Here is a 5,247-nt window from a genome sequence, read left to right on the forward strand (position 1 = left end):
CTGCTGTGGCCTCACTGGAATATCCAGAAATACAAACATTAAAAAGGAGAAGCTGCATCACATTCAACAAAGAGTTCAACAAGAACCAAACATCTGATCTCTGAGCTCAGACTCACAAACCAGGGAGAGGCTTCCATCATCACACACCTCTGACAAACACCTCCAACCTTTCAGCACTTCCTCTACCAACCAGCACCACCAGGTGGCGCTATACACTGTTACAAAGAACATAAGGTAGCCGTTGTAGTTAATTTTATTGCCGAGTGCTTACAAGACCTGAATTGAGAAACACTGGCTTAAACTAAAAGGCCGAACCTGCCATAAAATCACATCTTACTAATGTTTATGAGTGTTGCCCAACGTGGTAAGTTATATTAAACGTTTTTTTACGTTTTTTACAGTTTAACCGGTCTTGTGAGAAATGGACCGGTCCTAACGCCCCCCTGCCCTGCATGTTTTAGATGTTTCCCTTCTGTCACACACCTGGATTCAATATTTTGGTGATTAACAGGCCTCTGCAGTACTTGAAGGTCATGCAATCATTTGAATCAGCTGTTCTGGAGTAGAGGCACATCTAAAACATGCAGAGCAGGGGGGCGCTGAGGACTGGAATTGAGAAGCACTGGTTTAAGCTAACGGCAGCATAGTATTAATGTCTATGTAGTACACTACTGGTCCACCGTTCATTTTCTTCTTCTACACATTAATTCACGTACCAACACAAAACAACTATAGAGCCCCCTAGTGGAATTGGAGGAGTGAATCCAACACTCACATTTACAATGAGACCAAGAAGAAGAAGCAGCTTCCTGAATCCAGCAGCTGCAGTAAGTCCAGAGAGTCTTTGTTTGCATCTTTCCTCTCAGAATGACATCATCATTCTACTGATGATGTCACGGTCTGATGTCACTGACCAGGAGCTGCTGGACTTGTACATTTCCAGCATGGAGGACAGAGAAGATCTCAGCTCTGATGAGGAGCTGGCCTGCCTTCAAACTGATTCAGGTCAAAGAAACATTTCCAGATGAAGTCAGACTAAAATGTTGGATTGTCCTGCTGCTGCAATCAGACAGAAGAAGAAGAAGCTTCAAGTTCTTCTCCTGTTCAGCTCCACGTTCCTGTCAGAGACTTCAGCTCCTCATGAGGAGAACAACTAAAGCCTGGAACAGACTGACACCAACATCCTGACATCTCATCCTGAACAAAGCTTTGCAGCATCAAGGTGACTCTTAGCTCCATATATGGACATATTTCCTGTAAAGGGGGCGGAGCCTGGATTGGAGGAACCAGCAGCAGCTTCCAGGAACAAACCTTGGGAACCTCTGGAGGAGAACATGGAGATGAGATTCCTGCTTTAATCAGAGGATTCATTGGTAGAAAACATGACGACTGAAATATCTGAGAGCTGCAGCTCCATTTTCTACAGATCAGCTGGAACATCAGAGAGAAATGAAGAATTTCATCATTTCACATCAAATCTGTTAATCTTCCACAGAAACAACTGAATTATTGACCTGAACTGGTTCTAAAGGTCTGGATGGTAAAAACATTCACATTAATTTTAATACATCAGTAATGAGCCATTTATTGAACAATGCTGCAGATAAATCATGTTTTATTGTGTTTCTCTCTATGACAGTTTAGATCTAGATTTGTGATTCTATGCATCAGAATCTCAGGATGACCTGCGTCACTCTATCAGTCCTTAACTACAGTTATTTTCAATAAATTAGAATATTTATGAAAAGTATTTCAGTAACTCAGCTCACACATCATGCAGATTAATTCCCCACAAACTGTTTTAAGGCTTTGATTTGTTAATGATGATTTGTTGCTTACAACTCATGAAAACATGACATTTCTGATCAGATTACAGACCAATAAAAAACCTTAATGCAGAAATGAGGGTCTGAAGAAAAATATGTTTAATATCTGCTGAAGTTGTTTTAAATCTGACAAACGAGCCTCATGGGAACCATATTCTAATTTATTGAATATGACTGTAAATGTAAATATGAGATGGAGATTATTGGCATTAATTCAGTAACCCGGATGTGGAGGAGTTTAACGTTACTGGGACATTCATGGCAGGAGACGCTGCGCTCCACGCGCTCCGACCGCAGTAACCAATGCTACTGCCAGTTCATGCTAGCTTACAGCTATTTAATGTGTTTATTTATTATAGTCGATTTAAACAAGAAGCTGGTGATGTAGCAAGTCTGTAAAAAAAGTGTAGATTTCACCTCAAATCCATTCTCACTATATATGTATATTTGTTTTTCTTTTCTGAATTGTATTTTATTTTGGTGGTGACGCTTTTATTTTCTTGCTTCCTGTTTGTGTCATTTCCTGTGTGTTCCCGATGATCTCCTCAGTTCGGCGCCGAGCTGCGCTGGGGAGAGGTAAGCGTATAAAGTTGTCTTCTGTTTATGTGTTAAAATATTCGAAATGTTCTTAAAAGTATGTTCACTAAGCTCACAACTTGTTATATTTTGTTGTTAAATTGTTTTATGTGTAGCGCAGCACACTATTGGGTATTTAATTCCCACATTAAAGACAATTATCAAGTTTACCATGCAAATGTGGTTATCTTTGTTCTTTTGGTTGGTTATGGTCTGTGTGGGGAGGCCGGAGCCCGGGAACTGCTGTGCTAAATGCATTTTTATTTTGAACAGAATAAACCTGCCTTTCTGCTACAACACACCGTGGGTCCTCGACTGTTGGTTTCTTTCTTTACCTACACACACAACGCAGAGTACATGCAACAGATGAGTCGGATGGTAGCGGCTACAGTAAGATTACATAAAACTTCTCTAACCTGAATCAATTTCACACCCAAAACTCAGACAGTGTTTAGCAGCTTAACTTACCTCGATATGTTTTTACAGACGGTGAATTTTTAAAGCTAGCAGTTCATGCTAACAGGAGGCAAAGGCGGCACCAGAATCACTGATTACTTTCAAACTAACCAACAAATCAAAGAAGCTCCATGCGACTTGGATGTAATGTGTAACGCAACGCTTTATAGAAATGTAGAAAAGTAGAAAGTACAGATACTGTAAAATGTAGTGGAGTAAAAGTAGCCAGGATTAAATCTACTTGCAAATCCATGAAAATTGTCCTTAAGTTCAGTAACAAAGTTCTTGTCCCAACAACCAGGATCAGGTGAAGGACCTCTGTGTCACGATCCGTGTTTCTGTGTGTTTATTTTTGAGTTTTTCTGTGTAGTCCTGTTCCGTGAGTCTGTCTCTGCGTCTTCCCCGTTGATTGTTTCCCAGGTGTGTCTCATTCCCTTAATTACCCCATGTGTATTTAAACCCACCTGTTGTCTGTGTTCCTCGTCGGGTCCTTGTCTATTGTTGTCAAACGTCTAAGTTTGTCCTGCCACACTCTCCAGTGGAACTGCATTAGTCCTGGATTGTGTTAGCTCGCGTATCAGTCCGTTTATCTGTTGCTACCGGTGTTAGCTGTTGCTGACTCTGCCGTGCTGCCTGTTCTGGACTGTCGAGTTATCTTTATTAAAACCATTACTTCATCTACATCCTGGGTCCCAGCGTCTTCTCCTCACCTTACCACCACCCAGCCTGACACACTGCAGTCCATGATGCTTCCTCTCCCTCTTCTAAACCATCTGATGGGCTGATATCATCCCTCTACTTTAGAAGTACAGTGATCCCTTGTTTTTCGCGGGGGATGGGTTCCGAAAATAACCCGCGATAAGCGAAATCTGTGAACCTTACCTTTATTTTTTACAATTATAATACAGGATAATTAAATCCTCTACATTGAAACCAAAGAAGAAAATCTGTTTTCAGGTCAGTGGATGTGCGTGTTCATCAATCGGGCCTTAATGTCATCCATGCCTTTATCTTTAGCCGCATTGATTACTGCAACAGCGTCTTCACAGGTCTGACTAATAAATCAATCAAACAGCTGCAGCTGATCCAGAACGCTGCTGCTCGCGTTCTCACTAGAACCAGGAAGATAGAGCACATAACACCAGTTTTAAAGTCCCTACACTGGCTCCCTGTAGCTCAAAGAATAGACTTTAAAATACTGTTGTTAGTTTATAAATCATTGAATAGTTTAGCACCACAATACATTAAACATCTGTTATTGCTGTACCAACCGTCTAGACCCCTCAGATCTTCTGGTTCTGCTCTGCATCCAGAACCAGAACCAAACGAGGAGAAGCAGCCCTCAGTTTCTATGCACCACAGATTTGGAACAAACTTCCAGAAAACTGTAAAACAGCTGAAACACTGGGTGCCTTTAAATCTCAATTTATAACCCACCTGTTTAGAGTTGCTTATGGCTAAATTAGGGTTAGAGTGCAGGTTTTGATGTATTTGATGCTTTTAATGTTTTTATCTATTTATTAATTTCTTTTTATTTCTCTTTCTCACTGTTTCTGGTTTAATGATGAAAACGGCCCAGTTAAACAACGTTTAACTAAATTTCTACAGGGTTTAGAGTCCCAGTTGACGGCGTTTCAACTAAAAACCTAGAGGTTGGAGTCCTTGTCAAACAGTGTTTTTGACTAAAGTCCCAGAGGGTTAGAGCCCCAGTTAAATGACATTTAACTGAAGTCCTCAAAGGGGTGCTGGTTTTAATGTTTTTATCTTTTTTTAATCTGTTTCAAAATGTCTTTCTCTTTCTCACTGTTTTGGTGATTTTAATGTTTTTATCTTAAAAAAAAAGATATCAGAGATTGGAGTCCTTGTCCCTGTTGGGAAAATGTTGTGAATTTTTCCAAACTTTATTGAACAATCCCAAAAGCTTTCCCAACTACTGAAAACCTAAACACATTAGTCTTTTCTTGGAGCTGAACCTTAAAAGGTCTTATAAATAATGGGATATTGTTTTTAATTTCTACCACGGTCAACAGAGCACAGTTCTACTTTTTCCTCATCATTCACTGCAATTCTCCATTTCCTCTGGAAAACAAGGAATTTCAAGGATTCCTCTCATTCATTTGATAATTTTCCAGATGTCGCCCCCTGGTGGAGAACAAAGTACTACATTTATATTTTTATTAAATCCTGAAAGGTGTGAGTTTAGTTCAAAATCTTTATTTTTCTCTCTCTGAACTTTTAAACATCCATCTGACCAACATGGAGTTACTTTTCTTCTTCTTTGCTCCTTGGGGCTGATTGGTCTGGAGCTCCATCAAATATTGTTTTAAAGTCCTTTCTGTCATCAGTAGATCATCATGGAAATCTAACTGAACTTCACTTTTATTCATTT

General features: G+C 39.9%; 1 protein-coding gene and 1 long non-coding RNA gene across 8 annotated transcripts in view; one reads left to right on the plus strand and one right to left on the minus strand.

The window, feature by feature from the left end:
- The window catches only part of fam180a (family with sequence similarity 180 member A), a 41,686-nt gene that overhangs the window by 30,158 nt on the left and 6,281 nt on the right, over positions 1-5,247 (minus strand). The window lies entirely within an intron of this gene.
- The window catches only part of LOC106945206 (uncharacterized), a 29,658-nt gene continuing 25,247 nt past the window's right edge, over positions 837-5,247 (plus strand). The window contains exon 1 of the long non-coding RNA XR_001424505.1: positions 837-2,792. This is a non-coding gene — a long non-coding RNA (uncharacterized LOC106945206). The remainder of the gene's footprint in view (positions 2,793-5,247) is intronic.

The sequence above is a fragment of the Poecilia latipinna genome, unplaced genomic scaffold (genome assembly GCF_001443285.1).
Source record: "Poecilia latipinna isolate Pla-1442-1.1 unplaced genomic scaffold, P_latipinna-1.0 Scaffold9, whole genome shotgun sequence".
Classification (NCBI taxonomy): domain Eukaryota; kingdom Metazoa; phylum Chordata; class Actinopteri; order Cyprinodontiformes; family Poeciliidae; genus Poecilia; species Poecilia latipinna.